This window comes from Miniopterus natalensis, chromosome 1, assembly GCF_054644295.1.
Source record: "Miniopterus natalensis isolate mMinNat1 chromosome 1, mMinNat1.hap1, whole genome shotgun sequence".
Taxonomy (NCBI): domain Eukaryota; kingdom Metazoa; phylum Chordata; class Mammalia; order Chiroptera; family Miniopteridae; genus Miniopterus; species Miniopterus natalensis.
Genome location: NC_142081.1, coordinates 186,277,202 through 186,301,711, shown reverse-complemented (window position 1 = coordinate 186,301,711; position 24,510 = coordinate 186,277,202).

Here is a 24,510-nt window from a genome sequence, read left to right as displayed (position 1 = left end):
TCTACATTCAGTTTGCTAAATATCACTTACCTCTTTACATTTGTCTCCATAACCAGTGCTACTCCTCCATTTCAGGCATCTTGTCACTTGCTTTACATCAGTCTAACAGCTTCTAGCCTCTCTCCTTGCTTCATTTTGTAGGCAGAATTCATAAGACGCCCCCCAGGATTTCTGTCCCTTGGTTATTCAATCAAATGCTGAACTCAGGGAAACTGCAGATGGATTTAAGATTACTAGTCAACGGACCTTAAGATAAAGAGAATAAGTTGGACTATATAAATGGGCCAGTGTAGTCACTTGGGCCCTTAACAGCAGCAGAGGATGGCAGAGGAGATGTGTAGGAGAGAGGAGGGGAAAGTCAGGTGTGAGAGGGAAACTGAGCAGCTGTTGCTGGCTTTGCACAGGGCCAAGAGGCAGGTAATATGCTCCGGACTCTAAAAGCTGCTTCATGCTCATCTCCTCAATTTGTTCTTGTTTATTTCCACCTCTCAATTCCCAATGTATTTGTTTTCCATATGGGTTTTTTTTTTAATTTTTTCAGTCACAGTTGACATACAATATTATATTCATTTCAGGTATACAACATAGCTATTAGATATTTATATAACTTACAGAGTGATCATGCCCAATAAATGTCTATGAAAAGAATAAATACCTTTTCTGCAGAGTTAAATATTACTTCAATCCAAGTATTTCTTTTCACTTTGTATTTTTATGTGATTCTCAAAATCAAAATACATGTGTTAGCATGCATTATCCAGTTTGTCATAGCAAATACTTAATACAAAGCAATACTGAGTTGAGTTACTTTGGTGCAATGCCTTTTTTTTTAATATCTGTTAGATTGATTAATTTTCTATTTCCTCAAACTTGTTTTAAAGTGTGAGAGTTGAAAAAACAATGCACCTTTAAATCATAATTCTTGTTCTGTTTCCAATTTTTGTGGTCAAAGACAGAATTCTAGATAAATAGTTGAGCAACATTTGAATATTGCAATGACTCAAAAATATTTATAACTGAAGTCTAACCTATGTGATTAATTATTCTTAGAATAATGCTAATATATCTAAAGAGATTGAGGACTATTTCTTCACTTATTAAATTAAAATGTTAAAAAGTATGTTTTAATACTTAAATGGACTAAAATAATTTTTCTTACTTTAAGATTTAAACAAAGATTAATATTTAAGTAATGACTGACTTTGCTTTTCAGGTAAATGTTAACAATTTTGAGCCATCAGTAGGCTATAAGTTCTCACTAATCAATATAAAATATCTAGTTCTGTTATCATTTGGATATATTTGGAATTATATTATATATTCTTTCATTAATTACTGTTTATATAAAACTGTGTTTTTATGACCTTAATGTAATATTACTTGATATTTTTAGGATGCTCTGCAATTTCCTTTGAGCCATATAATGGCTATTTTACATACAATATTAAAATATGAATTATTATATTAAAGTAAGCATAATATGTTGAGTTAAAAAATAAAGAGACCAGTGTAAGTTTTTGTTTGTTTGTTTTCTAGCATTTATAAGGAAAAAGATTGATCTGAGCCCTTCCCAGAACATTAACTTTAGTTGAGTGTTCCACTAAGGTTATTCCCCAGACATGGTTGGAGTGGCAGAACACAAAATAGTTATTTTATACTGCATCAAGAGATTCTCCCTCTTTCTATCTATCCCTTTGTTTCTTCAATAATTACTTACTTTATTTGTTGAACATACTGAATTCTGGCAGTATTCTAGACATATGGATTTATTCTGCTAAGAAAATATAGTAGTTTGTTATGAAAGCCTTAGGAAACTAATAGAGAGTGAAATGGCCTGAATTTATTTGCATTTTTAAAAAGTTATTGGAAAGATAATTATGGAAGTGTGAAGGCAAAGAGACGGTTATTTCCATTGCCCAAATGGGGAATGGTTGTGGTCTGGACTAACGCTTGAGTTGAGATGGAAGCTGTGGATGCAGCTAATCACATAGGTTAGACTTCAATTACATGGGAGGGATGGGGAAAGGGAGATATCAATATGACTCCCAGAATGTTGGTAGGAATAGTTGAGTAGGTGGTGATGCCATTTACTTAAATGTGAAAGACGTGGACTAGTGGGGAAGACGGTAGCTTTTATTCAAATACAGAATAGGAAGGAGGTGAGGAAGAAGAAGAAAGAAAATGTTACAGTGAAATTCAGTGAGTAAGAGCAATCCATGCACACAGATTCATGTGCACACACACACACACACACACACACACACACACACACACACTTGTGTTCTAGGTCCTTAAACTGCATTCTTAATGTGGATTATAGTTCCAAACTATAGTGAGATCCAGGAAGCCTTCTCAGAGGAGATAGAATTTATGGAAAATGTTTAGACATGTGTGGAATTGGGCGTGGGATCACAGTGTCTTTCAGATCAAGGAATCCCTGAATGCCAGAGTGAATTGTGCTAAAATTCAATGAACTCTTTTTAACATGCTGGTGGCATCAACAATTCTGCCTTTCCATAAAATCATGCTCTTGATCCTGCTTGGATTATGTCAGAGTGGGGATGCTAGAAGCAATCATACGGACTCACAACTCCCTTCATAGTTGCTTGTCCCTCCCTTCACTTTTTTTTTGCCTGTCCTAATTATAATTCATTTATTCTTTATCAAACTGAAGCACTTTTGTTGCAAATTATTACAACCACAAGATTTAAATAATTTAAAAAGAATTTATTGGATTACATTATTAAAACGTTCAGAGGTAGGGAAAGCTTCAGGCTATGTTTAATCTCCTTGCTCAAACCATACTAATCTCTTTTTGTATTTCTTAGCTAAACCTCCATAATGTGGACCCTAATCTCTCACATAACTTTCTCTTCATGGTCTCAAATTGCTTCCCTAGGTTTCAGCTCTAGATAGTTCCACATTCAGTGGATTCTTCCACATTTATATCCAACTGCTAGAGCTTCATTTCCCCTGAGCCTCAAGAAAAACCTCTAACCTTTGGTTTGATGAGGTCAATTTAGATCAGGTGCTCCTCTCTGTACCAATTCCAGGGGTTAGAAAGATGAGATTAGATCAGGGTTTTCAATATCTGTACTACTGACACTTTGGCCAGATAATTTTTTTTTTTTTTTCCATTGGGAAGGGGACTGTCCTCTTCATTGTAGATGTATGGTAACGTCCCTGACCTCTACACACCAGATGCCAGTAGCAACCCACTCTACCCACTCCCTCCTCACAAAAATGTCTCCAGGTAGAGCTGAAGGTTCCCTGGAGTGGAAAAATGCTCCTGATTCAGAACCAAGACATTAGGGGCTGATGGAATTAAGTCTGAACCCTAAACCAGGAATAGAGCAGGATTTCCCTGAAGCCAGGTCCTGGGGGGAAAATGGTGTGTGTAGACTGTAATTTCTGAGGGTAATTAAAAGAAATGAAGAAAGATACTCACAAGTAGATAGACAATTATTTCTCAAAATTTATTTTCTCATTTGTTGTTGAATATATGATTATACACCTATTATATGTGTTAAAATATGATATAAAAAGTGAAAAATGGGATAAATTTGGAGTCTGTGTTTTGATGGCACATATGATCTACACTCAAAGGTTATAGCATTTCTAGGATTTTAAAATAACATTTATCCTTATAGTTTTCTGAGCATAACTCATCAAACTTTTTAGTTATTGATTTACTTGCCTATTTTACCCCTAAATACAACATAACCTCCTTGAGAGCAGATATTATTTATCACTGTAACATATCACCAGTACCTAGCCCAAAGGAGGCTCTCATTAATGAAAGAAGGAAGTTCATTCTTGTTCAACAATTAATGTTCTCATTAATGCCAAAGATTCTTGATATAGAATCTCTATATCTCGATAATTATTGCTTTGTTGCAAAATCTGATGATTAATAATAGCATATTCTATCCTATATTCTTGTTTACAGTTTGATTTTATATAAACTGTGATAAAATATAGAGGAGAAAGAATTATGAGCTTCCATACAGCTGCCGTAATCTGATCTAATAGAAACTACATCAGAGCTTTGTCTGACCTGGTCATAATTTATATTAGCCAACTACCATGGCTCTTATACCACTTGATCACTTGTATATATTAAGGCCTGCTTTTACATATATATATATACACACACACACATATACACATACATATATGTTATTTATATATATTTATTAGTCTACAAAATAATCTGTCATGCAGATGCTATCACATTTCTATTAGGAGATATATTAATTGATAATAGCAGAAGGTAGATAAGAATGAGCTAGTACTAGAGGGTTTGGTAATATATGAAGGAGACTAACAGAATTCAGGAAGTGGTTTATTCCAAGAATATCAGGTGGAACTGAAGAGAAGCTGCATACTGCAGATGCAACTAAACTAGCAATACAGAGCCTAAATATCAATAAGGATAACATTGACCCCCTTGCTATGCCTCAAAATGTAATCTAGCCCCTACCTGACAGGCTATCAGTATCCAACAAATAGAGTCTGCAGTTATAAAAATTGGTCTACAACAACAAAATCTGAATGCTCACTGCACATCTTAGTCTTGTTCTTTACCTGGGTTGTTGGATTCTGAATCTCTGATTTTATTTCCTGCATTTGGTTCCATGTGTGTCCCTTGGGCATGAGAATACGTTTCTCTTGATGGCAGCACCATCACTGTTAGCATGTACATAGTCCTATATGCTCATCACGGTGTTAAATTCATTATTTAAAGTTAATGTCCTGAATCTTCACAGCCCTCTGAGACTGTCACTTACCCCTCATGTAGTAAGAAGAATCCTGAGGTGGTGACCAAGAGTTCCTGCCCCTGTTGTAGATCTCCTGCATAATACCCAGGGCCGTGAATAGGAAGTACTTTATTCCTGTGATTAGATTCAAATATGTGGCACTTATGTGACTTTAAGAATGGGAGATTATGCAAGTGGGCCTGATTTAATCACATGAACCCTTAAGGGCAGAGAGATTTCTCCCACTGGTCAACAAGAAGTCAGAAATACCTACTCTGACTGGCCTTTTGTAAACTTCCCAGGAAACAGAAGCTTCTAGGAGCTGAGAGCAATGCCCAGATAATAGTGCTTGGGGAAATGTGGACCTCAGTCCTACAACCACAAGCAATTGAGATTTGTCAACTACAGTTATGAGCTTGGAAGTAGATCCCGCCCCCCCCCCCCCAAGTGTCTAAGTGAGAAATCTGTCCAGCTACACTTTGATTCAATCTTGAGCAGAAAACCCAGATTCTGTTCTCGATTTCTGACCTGTGGAACTGTGAGCTAATAAATAGATGTTGCTTTCAGCCATTAAAAGTATGGTGTTTTAATTACACAGCAATAGTCAACTAGTACTTTTCATATATATTTCACATCACTATCAACTAGGTGAGAAATACAGTGGTTAGTAAAGCATAAGGATAACAATGTGAGCTTTGGAATGGGACTTCTGGGTTTGGATTCTAACTCTGCCATTTGCTAGAGATGTAACTTTGAGAATACTGTGTAATCTCTATAAAACTCCAATTTGTCATTTTAAATAGAAGATAATGGCAAGATATACCTCATAGAATTGTCGAAAGGATTAAAACAGATAGAGGTAAAACTTACTCATTTGATGCCAGACTCATATAAATGTTTGATATATACCAGCTAATATTTTTACCACAGTGTCATAAATCCAACACTTGGGGCTTGGAGAAGTGAGAAAGTAAGCCAAGGGTGCAAACCTACTAAATTGTGAGTCAGTTTTCCCAGGCAAACCTGTCTGGCTCTGCAGTCTCTGTAGATGCCTCAACTGAATTAATCCAGTACTCACTCCCCTTGGAATAGTCTTGCAATCTGTATCGTCTTCTGCCCTCTAGGGTAACTAACCCCTCCGACTGTGGAGATGACATCTCACAAATCTAGAGACCTAGATAAAAAAAAACATTATAAATCCAGGTCCTTTTCATAATTTCTCGTGTCTTTAGAACCATAAATCTCTAATGTAACAACTAGTCCTTTGAAACATCCTCTGAAAAATGCAGTGGGAATTTCCCATTTTCTACATTTTTCTGTTAAGGCTCTGGGGAGATGTGCTGTTATGTGTTCCTGACCTTTTCTCTTTCCCTTACTTGCTACCCTTCACCTGCCTTCGGGAAGTGCTGGCAATTAGCAGCCCAACCCCAGGTGTAAGCAGCTGCAGTCTGCAGCAGAATGCTGGGAGCCTAAGGGACCAGCTCTCATGTAAACATTGCTAAGAAGTGCCAGCAATCCTTCCTGTCTGCTATCCTCACCTGCAGTAATTCAGGGGTAATATTCTATTTACTCATTGAAAACTACTTAAAACCTTTTCCATGGTCCGTAAAGCCTGAGAGGGGTGGGGAAAGGTTATTAGAAAAGAACATTATTAAAGACTTTATTTGATTTTTACAATTTTATAAACCAAAAAACAACTCTAAAATGGAAAGTTGCCCTCTCCCAGGTATCCAGGCAGATTTTCTCCACAGCTTAAAGGTTGTGCTGTGATGAAAATGTAGACAAATTGATTGGGTTAGGAAGATAATCGTCTGGTACAAAAGTAATTGCTAAGAGTTAAGGAATTTAGAGTGCTCCACTGGAGGACAGATAGCTGCGGGCTATAAAAACTGGCTTCTGCAAGTTCTTTTTCACACAAATAATGGTTTTAAGAAACAAATGAAGTCTTATTTATTGGCAGTAGGACACGGATCCTTGGTGATCACAGGCAAAAAAGGAAATGGGAAATTAATTTGTACTAGGCAAAACCTGCCCTAGATCCAGCAAAGCTGTCCTTTGAATTTCAGTTGGTATTTATGCAAATATTGCCACCTTGGGTCATTTGAACACTGCAGCCAGTGCTCGACAAGTTTGCACAGTAGTCTTTGAGTTGAGTATTTCATTTTTACCATGAATTGATCTATAACATATGACAAGAGTTATTATCTGTGGTATGTAATGATGAAACCATCAGGTATGGGGGAAATGCTTAAAAACCCCTTAACCCCCTGTCAAAGTTATCACTCAGATGAATTTATCTTATGTCTTAATAAGAAAATCATTTATCGGGAGCTTTGAATTAATTATTGCTACTTGTTCTGGAGGTTCCCAGGAACAAGTAAAGGAATAGAACAATCACTCTAAAACTATCATAAGCCTGCAAACCATGCCTTCTTCACAGAGATGTGAAAAAAATGTAACATTTCAAGCTCATCCTATTCTAAAAACATAAAAAGTATTTCTCTTTTCTTTTCAGCTATTTTCTTTTAATTGTTTGCAATAGTGTATAAACATCACTGTACAGACATTTTAAGAGTGACTCTAGGGGTGCCCTGGGTCAGGTGCTCAGTTGGTTGGAGCGTTGTCTCGTACACCAAGAGGTTGTAGGTTCAATTCCCGGTCAAGTCTGGGGTGTGTACAGGAGGCAGATGATCAGTGTTTCTCTCTAGCATCAATGTTTCTCTCCCTCTGTCTGTCTCTTTTCCTTTCCTCTCTCTCTAAAATTAATTAAAAAACATATCCTCCGGTGAGGATTTTAAAAAAAAAGGACTCTAGGGATGGTGTAAAGGAAAGTCTCGATTTGCAATGTTTGTCTGTTTCCTTGGTGTAAATATCCCACCGGGGCCAATTTCAAGTTAACAACATGAGCTCACTGACGGCAAAGTTGGAAAGAGGTGCCAGTCAGCTTGCCTGCGCCTGTAGGAGGTGGCCACAGCACACCACCGGTTTTATAGATCTGTTATAACAGCTCAAGAGCAAATATCCTGAGAGCAATGACTCAGACATCCCCTAGAGTACATTCTTTGTACTTCCTTTGAGTTAGCATGTTATTATTATTTTTATTTACTTGTCTGTGTTTCTCGCTAGATTAACAGACTTTTTCTGTTGGTTTACTCATAACCACAGTAGCTAGCAGAATTCTTAGGCATAGTAAGTACTCAATAAAAAGAATTTTTCCAAGTTTTCTCACCTTGTGGGCTCCCATGACTCGTAGACAGGAGCTAAAATAGAGCTTAATGCAAACATTTTTAAGTGCTCAGTTTGTCAATATTTTAAGGAAAATCTCAAACCTGGTGTAGATCTTTCTCTTCTTTAATTTCCAGAACTGCCTTTGTATATTTCTTGGATGTTGAATACAAGGGTTTTGAACGTAAGGATATGTAGAAGCATGCTGAATTCAATAACAATATATTGCATGTCTATTAAGATATACTTTATTACTTTTTATCTTTAAAACAACTCAGAGAGTTTCATATCCTTTCACCAACAAACAGGAAAAAAAAAAGAAAAGTTATTTCCCCAAGTGCTCACAGTTAGTCAACAGTAGACCTGAGAGTGAAAGAAATTATGTTTTATGCCTAATTCTCTCTTTCTTTCCTTGTACCATTTTGCAACTGTTTGATTATTTAACAGAAAAACCAATCACATTGGGTTCTAATAAAACGGTTGGCCTGGTCCTGAGTGTAGAGACCAGGCGGATGCAGGTAAGCTGTTCTAATTCCTTCAGACATGACAGTAGGATAGAGGCCTGTGACTAAATCACATATGCTGATTTTTTACGTTTTTGCTACAATAGTTAACATATTGTTATGAAACCAAAATCAGTGGGGGATTATTTTTTACCTGTGAATCAGAAGAGGTGTCACAAAAATAATTTCTCCTCAGTTATACACAGAATGAAAGCATCTAGTTTTGCATCAATTTTGAATATGGTTTGAAAGCAGTAATGTCATAAATCATGGACGTGAATTGGTGGTTAGTTTCTGAGTTTTACCAAGTAGAGTAGAATCTGAGAAGAAAGAAAAAAATTGTAGCTTTATATTTTGGTGGAACATATATTCTTTTTTAAAGATTTATGTTAAATATAGTCTATTCTCTTATTTTTAATGTTGTGATCTTTCGAAAAGTTGTTATCTTTCCTTCTCCCAATCCTAATAAATGTTGAGTGGTTAAGACAAAAACATGGTCAATTAATTTATAAAGAACTACATGAATGGAGTAAACATCTTAATCATTTTTGAAGTATGGGGTGTTTTTTATAAATTTTGTATTATTTCAAAACATTTTGCACAGCTCTTTGAATCAAATGCTAGCAAAATTTAAACATAAATACATTATATATAAAGTATCCTTTGAATATATACTATATGTGTATATTATGAAGTGTTCTTTGAGAATCTCACTGTCACATGAACATGATTGTGATGAAAGTTCATTAAAAATAATTCAATTATTTATTGAATACATTTTTTTGTGCTATGGTGAACACTGCATCTCAAGAATTTATTTGAGAATTAGTATACCCCATAATGTCCTGTAACAAACATAAAGGCAGTGTTGAGGAATTAGTTTTATGTGCATGTTTATGTATAGTGCCAATTTCAAAGAGAAGACTTAAATTTAAAGTCTAAATATCATCCTAATTTTTACTTTTATATACTTTTAAATCTATCTCACACCCTCCCTCCTACCTTCCTGTTTCTATATCTCTTTAACATAACTTTTCTTCCCCCCAAAAAATGTAGCCCTAGTCTTTCTTGTTTTTATTATAAAGCATAAAAGAAAAAAGAAAAATTCAAAAGATTTCAAAGACTGGCAGTCATCATGCCCTCAGGGCTAGGAGCTGCTCCTTCTGATCCTGGGGCTGCCAAGCAATTTCCTTCTCTTTTGGGGAACAGCCATCCTCGATCTGTGGTGTCGTGGGGCACTGTAAGTCAGGTGAAAATCACTGCAGGAGACATGGGGTGGTGGCATTCCCAAAGCATGGCCCATTAGTCTCTCTCCCATGGGAACTAGGGAGAAATGGGGTTGGAAGCAGTAAGTCACTTGCAGCAAAACTGCAGTCAGCTCAGCCATTAAGAGCTGCCTTGGCGGGTAGGTACCATCAGATGTCCCAGCCACCTCATTCTCTTAGACTTTACATCGAGGTAAGGCAACTCCCCTGTCGCTCTGCTCTCCTTCCCCTGCAACAGGAGAGGCCTTCTGCAGTTAGTCTGCACCCACATCATGAGAACATCCTGTGGCTGGGCTGCTCCAGGACCACGATTTCTCCCTTCCCCCCTTCCCCTCTTCCTCTTGCCAGTGGTGGGTCCCTCACCCAGGGACTCCCCTTGCTTGCATATTCTTGAGTAATACACCATTTAATAACTTGTGTTTTGTTTTTGTTTTTGTGTCTGTGTTTTTCCGACACTGACACCCTTACAGTGTGGAGAATGGCAGACCCTGTTAATAGGCAGAGGTAGGATTGTAGCAGGAACCTTGAATCCTGAGGGGAAGCATAAAGAAAGCATGGGAGGCTGTTCATTCCGGCAGAGGCACCCACAGGATAATCTTGAGTAGTCCCTAGTACCACGAGTGCTTGGGTTCTTATTTTTCTGGGCCTGGTTCTTCTTCCCTTTGATCCTGTGCCTTCCTCCAACCTCCAGTACATTTTCTCCATAAATAATGAGTCAAAGCTGCCTGGCTGGCGTGGCTCAGCAGTGGAGCATTGACCTAGGACCCAGGAGATCGAGGCTCGATTCCAGGTCAGGGCACATGCCCAGGTTGCAGGCTCATCCCAGGTTGGGGGCGTGCAGGAGGCAGCCGATCAATGACTCTCATCATTGATGTTTCTCTCTCTCTATCTCCCTCTCCCTCCCTCTCTCTGAAATCAATAAAGATATATTTTAAATAATAATAATTAGTCAAAGCTTACGTTTCAAACAAAGACATAAATGATATAATGGATTTAATGGGACTAGTGCTTTATTTAGAAAACAAATGAAACAAAATGCAAACGAGAGCTGTCTCTGAACACTCCCCCACCCCACAGACTCACTCACACATACGACAAACACACATACTCATCTTAACAGCTGACCAGACCGGAGGATGTTCCTACTAATCCACAAAAATCCAATCAGTTCATTCATAGCTTCTGTGGTGGCTCATGATTTCTACTTTTATATCTAGAGATACCTTCCTCCCCCCTCTTAGCTCCCTTGGTTCTAAGCATAATCCTGTATTTTGACTCTGCTTTAAGGATAATGGTAATAATACCTGACATTTATTTAATGCTGACTGTGTGTCAGATACTATTCTAAGAACTTCATGTTTATGCTCCAATTTCTGCCTCATAGCAGGCATTATTTTTATTATTCCATTATGAAAATGAGGAAACCAGGTTCAAAATAATTAAGGTGTCCGAGGTGCCACAGCAAGCTCTGACTCAGATGTTACTCATTTGATCAGTACCTTACATTGCATGTGGCTAATTTTCACACCTTGCTCATGTGATGCTTTCTACCTGTCTACACTGGAACCAGGGTGTGTGTGTTGGACATTACATTTGCCTAGTAACTAGCAGAGTACTTAGCACACTTACAAACTGTTAATGCCTGTTAAGTAATTTCTGGTAGAGTTTAAAAGGGATAACTTGAATTTTTCACTTTTCAATGAGCTGTTTTGACATAATTTCAACATAGACCAAGTTTCTTTCAATGCAGGTGAAAATTTTAGTTAGCAGTTGCCCAAGAAACGTTCGTAAAAAAATAGAAACTGCAGCTCTGATGAGCATTCAGTGAATAAATTATGTAAACCTATACATGAAGGTGCTTAAATATCTGCATGAAAGAGAAAAGAGCAAAGGGATTTGAAGATTATCAGCTGAGAATCAGAGACAGGAAAGCTCTAGAAAGGATATTATTGAAAAATATCAGCTACCAAAAAAATATGCCCCGAAGAGTATGTATGAGACAGAGCTAATTGTTTCATGTCTATCAGCAACTAAGGAAATGTGATCTTGTATTTTTTAATTCAACCCTTCAACCTTTATACACTTCTGGGGAAGTTAAAGTCCCATTACTTCAACATAGCATGACACTATGGGTATTTTTCTTAAAAAATAAATTGTATTTCAATGGTAGGAAATGAATGTTGATGTTAAAATAGACCGTTATCTAAGAAACCAAAATGCCCTTCTGGGTACAAGACTGCACAATGGGCTCCAGGAGATAAGATGATATAACAGGAAGAGACCAGAAAATGTGATAAGCAGGGCTGGCTTTAGGCGCTCAGGTTTCTAAGGGAGCCCACATACACCGTAAGCTCCCCAAGGATCATTTAGGCGCTCATTTAGCATGACCTGAGGTTGAAGTGTGATGTGTATCAACAAAATCCCAGCCATGTTCCCATGAAAAAGTGCTCATTTCTCTCTCACCCGAAGCAGTTGAGCCCCATGAGCTCACACAGGCTCCTCTTAAAGCCAAAAGGAAGTAATGAAGTTACTAATGGAGGCAATTAAGAAGTGATAATGTGACTTACATCTGCCACAGCCCAGATATCAGGAACCATTTATATTTAAATATCTAGACACAGATATTGGTTGCTTCCCTATGGATAATAAGACTTCATGCTTTCCAGTCATTTTCACTCTTCAAATTCTGTGCATTCCAGGCTTTTTGGTGTTGCAGTATATTTATAATGCTGGGTATACCTCAGTGCATTGACGCCAGCTTATGGCTGCAGAGTGAGAAAGGAATGTAAATATTCAGAATATGTAAAGTTATTAAATCTACAAATGAATCAATGAAATTCAGCTTTAAGTGAAATATGCTTTATATATGGAAGTGTGTAAAGAGTGAAAATATGCTCAATTAGTCCCCACCTATAATAAGTTGTTCATGGATATACAGATGGGCCTAAATCAGTGATTTTTGTGCAGCAAGAATTTTTAAAACATTCAATACCTGACTATTTAGCCAGGGGCATTGACCTCTTTCCCTCAGATCATCAAACAAAAAAAAAAATGACAACAGCCACAACACAAGAGCCACTGGCTGTGAATGTGTCTTGAACCATACATATATCAGTCACATAATAGTTACATCTTATTGGTCACATTGCATAATAAGGTTGCATCTGATTAATAAATCCTTGATACCAGAAATGCTTATATACAAGTATAGGCACCTGATTTTTAAAAAGTCACTTTGAAGCAAAAAGGATGGTTACTACTACTACTACTATTACTATTATTATTATTGTAAATCAATTGGGATCATACCTTTTTTTGTCAGAATTTTAGTAATTAGTTTATATGTTCTATGAGATGAAAAAGACTGAAAATCTCTGGTCTAAATGATTGATGCTAGTGAGATTTTAACAGCAGAATGGATCCCCCCCCCCCCACAAAAGAACCTTCTCTTCTGATGCCCACTTCAGAACTCTCTGTTCAGATTTGTCTTTTCTGTTATCAAACTCAAATGACAGAACAGATGCTGACCTTCGTCCCGTAGGCATTTAGCAGGACAGATTTTAACTTGCTCATGAATATCTTATACTTGGAAACTGGCACGTAGCCATTCTGAGTTATTGGGCAGAAAGCACAGACTATGCTGCTTTTTTTTGCCTTGTTTAGTGGTGGTGGTACTGCGGACCCCACCTGTAGGGACACCCCTGTTGGATCAGTTCAGCTCCACCAGAGGTGAGCGGCACGTCTTCTTCCCTCCCTGCGTCCTTAAACATTCCTGCTGTACTGCAACCTGAGACGTAAGTACTATTATAGGAAAGAAATACACTTGTGTGTTTTTATTTTCTTTAGCCACTATAATTTTGAGTCTCTCTGTTGCAGCATTTTACTTTTCAGCTTAGATAAAAATAGTGTTTAGCGGAAGGAATGGTCACTTTCTGAAATGGAAGTCAAGATATTCTCTTTATGCACTCGCTTTCTATCAGGGAATCTAGGTCTTCCGGCCTTTTCTCACTTGGTCTTGTGTTTGCTGATGTGTGTGGTGGGGTTACATATGCACACATAGTTGCTGAATGGCAGGGCAGAGTAGGGGGGAGGTCCTTGCTCTGAAGCAGCTCACCCCCTGATGGCATTTGATCTGCTTCTTGCTCTTCTGCAATAGAGTGACCCAGCTCTCTCCTGATCCCAGGGAACTCTCCCTTTTCATCTAATTTTAGTTACCAATTGACCTTCTCACTACTCTTCTCTGTGGACCCAGTTTTGTTAGTCTCCCTAAGGGAAAAGCCAATACTGCAATCAACTAATATATTGAAGAAATAACTCTCTCACATGCTAGTTTGTAGCATTTCATGTCTTACCTATACATAGTGGAGCTGTGGTGAACCTTGCGCGTGTGAGTTAAACTCTTCATTGTTTTACTGGCTTGTACTGTATAAAGAGTGTATAGTTCAACCTGAATTTCTAATGCATGAGCTACATGGTCTCGGGTTGGTGGCCTTGTTGACCAGAATCAACTTGAAAGCTGTGGCATGCTTGAGATTCAGGTGAGTCTAACGCTGAGAAAACAGTGAAGAGAACCGTGAAACAAGAAGCAACATGCAAAATCCAGAAATAGGCCAAGAATTTAATGAAAGTTTATATGCTAGGTTTAGTATGACCAAGTTTACTTGAAGTCTGGATTATCAATAATTTAGAGATTCTGAGAAATTCATTCCATGATACATTTGTGTGTGTGTGTGTGCATGTGTGTGTTTGTGATACAGATATGCATTCCAAGTTAGGTACAAATCTAGGCCACAAAGTCAGGCAAGCATAAAGTTTGACTTTGACACCACACAATTAAACCATTTCTATTTTAAACTCAATTTAGTTGGATAGAAAAAAAAAAAAGTTAACCAGATGGAATTTCTTCCTACCATTTGCTTGGTTTGCTATCAAGTATGAAGGAGTGGTGGTGGTGATGCTTACATTCTGCCCCAGGATTGGAGGAGGGAACATCTGGCCCTTGCTGGCCACCTGTCTACTCTGAAATCCACCTTGGTGTGACTGGTCCCACCTCATCTTTATTACAAGAAGGTTCCAGTTATATTGTATCTTCTTCCCCACATAGCCTCTAAAACCAGGTATAGCAATGTTCCCTTGTTATTTCTTTTGGGTCCACTCTGGTGCCTCTAGAAACTCTCTGATGGAGTTCAGACTCCCTCGACTTCATCCAGGTCAATTTCAACCCTCTTTCTCCCGTGTGTTTCTGGGCACAGGACTTTAATCTCCCCAAATACACTTCTGATGTGAAGAGTTAGCACCTTTCCTTCCAGATTCCTCCAAACCTATCTGAAGTTTCCCTTATCCCTCTATTCCCTTCATTCTGGATAAGATCAAATATCACTTTTCAGGGAGACTACAGCCTCACCCTTATCACCCCTGGCTCTAAGTGGAAACTGTATTTCCAGGGAGTAGAAAAAACTAGTTCAGCCTCATCACATATTCCTCCAAAACCTTTAGTCTTATATCTGGTTCTCAGCTTTTAAAGCCAAATGAATGTGTGTGTCCAATATAAGTGTCAAGGAAAACCTATGCCAAGTAGCATATCAAAATAGCTTCCTCCTAAATATTACTTGTATACACGCTGTACATTGTTATTTTATGTGCAACTTTCTCTTTAAAATGGCTATACTCTATGGTCATGGTAAGTAGTATTAACTCAGTTTTAGAAATAAAGTGATAATATTCAGATACGTCACGTTGTTACCAAAACCTTGGGCTAAGAATTAAACTAAAACTCAAGTCTAGGGACAATTCAGGACAACAGCAAGCATCTTAGAAATAATATTTCAAGTTATCATTGCATTTTTACCCCACATGACAAAACTAACAAAAATGTAAAAAATCCAATTTGTAAAATGTCTGACAAATGATCAAATACACATATGCTGGCATGAAGACACAAGCTGCAAATTTAACCTTTAAGATGTAGCTTTGTGTCAGAGCGTATAAAGAATATTTAGCATCTGGTGCAACCTCATTATATTTATATGAAGTGTCTTGATGTCCATGGGTCTTCTTATAATGTTTATTAAAAACATTATACCTGGTGGTTGAGGCATGAAGGCTATTTATCACCATAACATGTTTACAAATTCAAACTTTACAAATTCAAATAACATGAAAAATATTCAACGCTATCATGATATATCTCACCTTGTTCTATATACCCTTAGACTGGTAGTTTCCCAAACCTTGATTCACATTAAAATTACCTATGGAGATTTGTATTTCTGGAAATTCTGATTTAATTGGCCTGGGTTTGGACCCAGAATTGAACTATTATAAACTAGCTCTTCCGGGTCATTCTAAAGTGTCAGGATTGAAAAACACTGCCTTAAAAAACTACCCCTGTATTATTTATTATCCACCTCTGCTGTACTTATACTTCCTCTAGGCCAAGAAGCACCAGCTCATTTGCATTGAAAGAGAGACATTGATTCCAGATCAACCTCTCTCTCCTTCCCTCTCTCTCCACTCTCACTTGTTCATTCCCAGGATACTCTAGGAGGGAGGAAAACAACCTGGGAAGAGTGATTCCCCCCTCCCCCACCCCCCACCAAATTAAAATAGTCCTAGTGCTTCAGTCTTAACTTCACTGTCACTCTGACTCCTTTTTCATATCCTAGTGGAACACCTATAAGGAGTAAGAAGGCTATTGTAAAATCAAGTAAAACATATGTCTAACATTATTTTTCTTTCAGAATTCAGAATATCCTGTCCATGCTCTAAATCTGTGGACCAAAGCCAGTTGATGCCCTTTTGAATCTCATGAGTGACGATATTTCCATGTTTGTTGGGAAGTGGTCCAGATGAGCATGTGGCAACATTGACTCTAGTAAGAGACTGTACTTCTAAGCGTATGGTTGAGTCATTCTATAGAATTAGCTTTGCACTTATTTTATTGTCAGCCCTCCAAGAACACAGTTACCCGTGACAGCTGAGTTATTGTGTTCTCTATGAAGGCTGCATCTATCGTAGGCCCTTGTTGTTTTTCTTTGATCCAACTCTACTCAAAGCAATTTGTCATCTTGTCTACCGAAACACTACACCTCTCATATGATTTCATTTATATGTTTCTTATGCAGCAGCCTCTAATGACCATTTAATAATATTGAAAAAGAGGCAGACATGTATTCTGTGCAAACCCTTATTCCAAATAACAAAATAGCTTGTATAGAATTAGAAAAGAATTGAGCATTTCAGTTCTAGCAATCAGAAAAGATCTCTTACTCAATTGAACCAATCATTTGTCTCTTAGCACATGCATTCTTCTATTGTAGATACGTGTGTCTAGACTTGCCTCCACAGTTAAATAATCAGCACACATATAACAAGAGTTGTACCTTGTACATTTTGCTCTTCATTGTAGCACTTGGAAGCAATGCCACCTAGGCAGAGCTAAATCTGTTATATAATCTATGTTTCATATTAAAACTTCTGGAATATTACAAGTAATGCAATAATTTTCTACCAATACTAAGTAGAATGGCTTGCCTTTTAAAAAAATATCCTTAGCCCGGCCAGGCGTGGCTCAGCGGTTGAGCATCAACCTAGGATCCAGGCAATCAGGGTTCGATTCCCAGTCAGGGCACATGCCTGGTTGCGGGCTCAATTCCCAGCCGGGGGCGTGCAGGAGGCAGCCGATCAATGACTCTCTCATCATTGATGTTTCTCTCTCTCTCCCCCTCCCTCTCCTTTCCCCTCTCTGAAATCAGTAAAGATATATTTAAAAAAAAAATTAAAAATGAAAAAATATCCTTAGTTGTCAAATACACACAAAAAAGTGCCAAATCAAGGAACATGCTTGTTTTAATTGTTTATGATGGGTGTATTTTGCCTTTTTGAGTAAGAGCTCAAAAGCGTATTACTTAATAAATGCTTATTGACCAATTCATTCAAACTAATATGTGCTCATGTGTATTTTTCTCTCAGTTCTAATTGTCATCGTTATTTAAGTGTCATCTCCCCATGTCAAGTACACTTTGGAGAAATGTACCTGATGTGCTTAAGAGACTGTGCATTTTTTCTTTCAAGCTCTTGAGGTTAAAAATTCAGAAATTTGCCTTTGTGAGAAAGTACTTGAGTTTTAACATTAGAATGAAGGATGAATTTAAAAGACAAAAGATATCAGATGGCCCCGGGGGTCGTGTTTAATCTAAGTATGTTTTTAAATAAAAGCATTTCAACTTTTTTTTGAACTAGATAGGCAAAGATGATATTGACACTGTCTTTTTTATAACCTTTAGCAAATGTGGTCTAGGTCTTAAAAATTAACTCTTATTTTAGAATTTTAAGTTTTGAGAACTATTACTTCCTGAGCTTAAGGAAACATAATTTCATTTTCTACTAACTAATTAAATGGACTTCTAATGAACAATATAGACCCTTCTCCCTTGAAGCAAGCAAATTCAACAGGAAACTTCTTCTAGCTTCTGGATACTATAAAGATACATCAACCTTCTCTGGTTAACAACAGAAAAATCATGTCAGATAAGAGGTGAAATAATTCTTCAAGAATAATATCATTATCTCTCATATTGTAATTTTATGTTGAGTTGCCATTGTCTATGCATCCTCCATAAAGAGAATCTCAGAATCCCCAGGATGTAACAAAACAGTCAGCATGGATAAACAATAAATGTTGAGTGAATGTACATAGAATAAGACTAAGTAAGTCTTGGTAAATGGATAGAGGAACAAATGAATTAATGAAAACAAAATATACTAACCTGGAAACATCCAAATTTTAAAGAAATATCCTTTTAAGCTGAACCATTCCTGATATAGGATCATAGTATTCACCTTTGTCTGTGTATGGTTTAAGTCTCCGTCTCAAAATCATTTTGTTTTCTTTGTGTTTGTTTTTTACAATAAAAGTACTATATATTTTTTCTCAATTTCTATGTTCTCCCTTTAAAAGTGGTAGCTTTATATCTTTACATGAACTTTTTTCTTTTGTTAGTAAAAACAGTGTTTACATTTTTACCTTTCCTATTTATAGAAACCCATATTTAACTCTAGCAAGAAAAGTTTCTAAGACTTCTTTAAACTCTAGTGACTTTTTACCAGGGTTGGCATTGTTTCAATGAAAGCATTCAGCCAATTCTAATAACATGTTGGTAGAAATTTTAGATTTATTTGTCCACATTCTGCTTGATCAGTGATGCTAAGGGATGTATTCAAGAAGACATGTGGGGCATATATCATGTGCATGATTCTGAAACCAGTTGCTTTATAAATACTGCATTTGGTTTGCAGTTTGAATGTTTCCTGGATGTCTCCAGCTGGATATATTGGGCATTTTAAATCAATTCTCTATTATGGTCTATCATTGACTGGAGAGAAATCATGCAAAAGTACATATAGTCAGAATCACTAACATAAATCAGACCTGAGATCATGTAGCCATCTCTTCCCCTTTGCTCTTAAAGTTTCTTCAGAGTATAACCACTAAACTACATGTCAAATAGTACCGGGCTTTTTAACATAAATGTCTTCTCTGCTTATCTTAGAAACAGGGACTAGGTATACCCAGCTCTAGATGCATATTATGTATGTGTGTGTGTGCATTGCTTTTGTTGTTGTTGAGAAAACTAATTATTATTTATTTGATCCATCTATGTTATAGATGCCAGGATGTTAAGAAAGAATGAAAGAGAAGCCTTGTGGTTTTACTATTGTACTTCCATGCAAAGTCAACACTGTCCCTAAATTCTATGCTGTGGTTTACTGCTGTAGAAAATTGCTTTAGAAATCTTACTTATCGATGAGCCAGCTTTGATCGGCTGACTCATGTAGGTAAAATTCACAAAATCTGTATATGTAGGTCAAGATGCAAATTTATTAATAGTCTATTACCTCTATGATGTCGTACTTTTGTCCATCCGAGAACTTTTGGGATATTCAAAACAATGATACATGTGAAGCCTTGTGAAGCCTTTCCTGCTCTAGTCAAGTAGAGTTGGGCATCGTAGCAGGTAATTTGCATGTGACATCTGCAAGATCACTGATCTTACTAATTGGCATCTATTTCCTTGTTTTCTTCACTGCTTGAAACCTTTGAGACCAAGGCCTTGAATCTCTCTTCATTGTGTATATTATGTGAAGTTGAGTGGCTGATGTATGATAGGTACCCCATAGATGATATTAGTATTGAAATCAACTTATTTTATTATGCACAAGAAGATAAGACACCTTCCTCTGTGTTCTCTCCAGAGACTATGGTTGATATACCTAAGACTCCTACAATATTCCTGAGACAATAAGTTAGATGTTTCTTTATCTGGAGCTGTCTCTGCCCATGTGCAATTCATGTGTAGGAAAGCATAAGCCCTTCAAATTAAGATCAGATATGTCTGTATAGATTGATAAAGCAATTATCAGTCCAGCTTTCTTCATTATAAATGGGTTCTTCAGCACCTATTATTACTGTGGTTATGAATACAGGCTTTATAAAGGAGCTCACTAATTCTAACAAATTAAATTATAAAATAAAATAAAAAATGGACATAGGCAAGTAGATCTGAATATATACAGGTTCTATCTGTCTCAGTGATTGTATCTATAAATATACCACCAGCAACATTTTGCCCCTGCAAAGGTATTTCAAATGGATCATTGTTGTGTTTTTGCCTAAGTATTTTCACAGCTGCCTTTGAGCTAAAATTATGGAAGTGATTAGCCTCAGGTCTGTCATCATTCATCTTGAGCCCAGGATGCCAGGAGTTTGCAGATAATATTGTACCATATCCAGGAATTGGATCCAATGAAATTTTATGGAAATGATGCCTGATAGATGTAAATTTAAGCAGTATAACATATAGTTCACAGGGATAAAAGTCAGTAGGAGCTGTGATCCACAATTACTGGCATCAGAACACATGAGCATTGCTAGAACTGTGTCATGAAGAAATTCATTCATGACTGATGGCTGCAGTTCTGGTGAACCAAAGTCATTGTATTATCCACTGGTGATTTAACTGGCGAACAAATGATTCATCATAGATGCTGGTGCAATATATGTAGAATTTGAAAATTATCTAATTAAAAATGTAATTTTGGGCATTAAAACAAAAATGAAGGCAATTGTTAAGTAGTTAGAGGTAAAAGAAAGTATTTTTTTTCAATTATGGTTTACATTTAAAATTATTTTGTACTGGTTTCAGCTGTACACCATAGTGATTACACAATCATATACTTTATAAAGTGTTCCCCCCGATATTTCCAGTACCCACCTGGCACATAGTTGTCACAATATTATTGACTACATTCCCTGTGCTGTAATTTATATCGCTGACTATTTTGTAACTACCAATCTGTACTTCTTAATCCCTTCTCTTCTTTCACCCAGTCCCCCAAAACTCCTCCCCTCTGGTAACCACCAATCTACTCTCTGAGTCTATGAGTCTGTTTCAATTTTGTTTGTTCATTTATTTTGTTCTTTTGACTGCACGTATAAGTGAAATCATGTGGTATTTGTCTTTCTCTGACTGACTTATTTCACTTAGCATAATACCCTCTAGGTCCATCCATGATATTGAAAATGGTAAGATTTCATTTTTTCATGGCCAAATAATATTCTACTATATATATATGTACCACCACTTTTCTATCCACTCATCTATTGATAAGTGTTTCCATATTTTAGCTATTGTAAATAATGCTGCAGTGAACATAGGGGTGCATATATTCTTTTGAATTAGTGCTTTGGATTTCTTCAGATAAATCCTCAGTAGTAAAATCTTCCAGTCATAAGGCAGTTTCATTTTTAATTTTTTGAGGAAATTCCATACTGTTTTCCATAGTGGCTGCACCAATCTTCATTCCCACCAACAGTGCACAAAGGTTCTGTTTCCTCCACATCTTTACAAAAATTTATTTGTGGGTTTATTGATGATAGCTACTACATTCTGGCAGAGATGTGATGATATCTCATTATGGTTTTAATTTACATTTCTCTGATGATTAGTGATGTTGAGCATGTTTTCATATGTGTATTGGCCATCTGTATATCCTCTTTTGAGAAGTGTCTATTCAGGTCCTCTGCTATTTTTATTTTTTTTAATTGGATTGTTTGTTTGTGTATTTGTTTTGCAACGAGTAGTATGGGTTCTTTATAAATTTTGGATATTAACCTTTTATCAGATGTATCATTAGTTAATATCTTCTTCTATTCAGTAAGTTGTCTTTTTATTTCATTTGTGATTTCATTTGCAAAAAGATTTTAGTTTGTTGTAGTCCCATTTGTTTTTTGTTTGTCTTCTTTGCCCAAGGAGATATATCAGAAAAACTATTGCTAAGAGATATGTTTGAGATTTTACTGCCTGTTTTCTTCTAGTTTAATGGTTTTTAAGCCTTACATTTAAGTCTTTAATCCATTTTGAGTTTATTCTTGTATATGGTGTAAGAAGGTGGTCTAGTTTTACTTTTTTTGCATGTATCAGTCCAATTTCCCAGCAACATTTATTGAATAAACTGTCTTTACTCAATTGTATGTTCTTGCCTCCTTTGTCAAATATTAATTGACCATTAGACATTGGCTTATTTCTGGGCTCTCTATTCTGTTCCATTGATCTGTGTGTCTGTTTTTATGCCAGTACCAGGCTGTTTTGATTACTATATCTTTGTAGTATAGCTTGATATCAGGTTGTGTGATACCTTCAATTTTGCTCTTCTTTCCTGAGATTGCTGGAGCTATTCAGGGTATTTTGTCGTTTTATATAAATTTTTGGATTATTAGTTCTAGTTCTACAAAATATGCTTTTGGTAGTTTGATAGAAATTGCATTGAATCTATAGATTGCTTTGGGTGGTATGGACATTTTACCAATGTTAATTCCTCCTATTCATGAATATGGTATATGATTCCATTTATTTGTATCTTGTTCAATTTCTTTCTTCAGTTTGTTATAATTTTATGAGTACAGGTCTTTTACCTCCTTGGTTAAATTTATTCCTAAGTGTTTTATTTTATTTTTTGATGCAATTGTATATAGGATTGTTTTCTTAGTTTCCATTTCTGATGGTTTGTTATTGGTGTATAAAAATGTAACCAATTTCTGAATATTTATGTTTTATTCTGCCAAGTTATTGAATTCATGTGCCAGTTCTAGTGGATTTTTGGTGGAATCTTCAGGGTTCTCAATATACAGTACCTTGTCATCTGCAAATAATGACAGTTTTACTTTTTAAAAAATATATATTTTTAAATTGATTTCAGAGAGAGAGGAAGGGAGAGGGAGAGGGACAGAAACATCAATGATGAGAGAGAATCCCACTGGGGACTGACCCTGCAATTTGGGCATGTGCCCTGACCAGGGAATCGAACCAGGATCTCCTGGATCATAGGTCGATGCTCAACCATTGAGCCATATCGGCCGAGCGACAGTTTTATTTTTTCCTTTCCAATTTGGATGCCAGTAAAAGAAAATTTTTAAATGGTGTCTCTACTTTGGAAGTATTTAAAGAGCCTTGAAGCTGACAAATGATATATTTATCATATATTTGATATATTTGTCTTGCATATCATGTTCACAAAATCCATATTTGCTGAATAAAATGAAATGAATAGAAAATATTGTGTACATGAACTTTATTATATTACTGCATTAAATATTAATGTGCAGCATAGTGTAAAGAGTTTATTTCTGCAAACAGAAACACTTTTTTATTTACCTAATAACCTTGTGTGCAAGTGTTCTCAGGGAAGATCGTTAACACTTCTGAAAGAGCATTCAATCCACTGGCTAGCCAAGTAATTGCAAACTGAGAGTGTGGATCGTAGGATCTTAGTCCTTGATGGGAGTTCAGAAATAATTTAGTCTGCATGGATGAGGGCCCTTAGGTCCAGAGCTATTGAATGATTCACTTATGTTCACATAATTGCCTAGTGACAGAGCTGGGATTAGAACCATTGTCAGCTGACACAGAATGCGGGGCCCTATGCCAACCCTTCCTCCCCATGACAGCTAGAAAATTATTACTAACACATCAGCATGACCTTGGTGGCTTAAAATTCACCTCTTAGAATATAACATGGTTATTGAAATAGTAATCCAGAGGCTGAAGAAGTTTATTTCTGCACAGCTACTCTTAAGGAATTTGGGGATATCTGGGACTGTTCCTGAAGAGACATTTGTGACTTTTGCCAACCCCTTACGTGCCTGGGAAAGGAAGGACTGATGGGTTTCGTGCTGTAACATTCTGTTCTATCAGCCATGTTAAAGTATGAGAGTTCATGTTGAACACAGAGCTCAGCTGGGTTGTATCTGCTTCAGGAAACAGTGTGAGATACTTAGGGAACCACTGATGTACAATATTCCCATCTCTAGATCTGCTTTCTTAATGTAACTCTAGAGAGTTTGGACCTTTAAAAGATCAGCTCCTTTAAAGAGTTTCTTTAGAGCATCAATATGACCCTAGAAAGCTCAGTGGAACTACCTTGCCAAGCTGCCTTCTCCAGATGTTGCTAAAAGAAGAGCTGCACTGACTAGCTGACTGAGGACTCAGGAGATTCACAGACTGTTCAAGAGACACACCCAGTTGCTAATGGGAACGACATCTGGCTTTGTCACATTGGAATTGATGTCAATATACCAACAGAAATTCCAGATTTAGCTGAGGAGATATTATTTTTCTGGACTTTTACTTTGTATTTGTCAGTCATCCAAACAGGGTTACAGTTCTCATGTTCTTCTTTGCCTTGTGACTATTGAAAGGA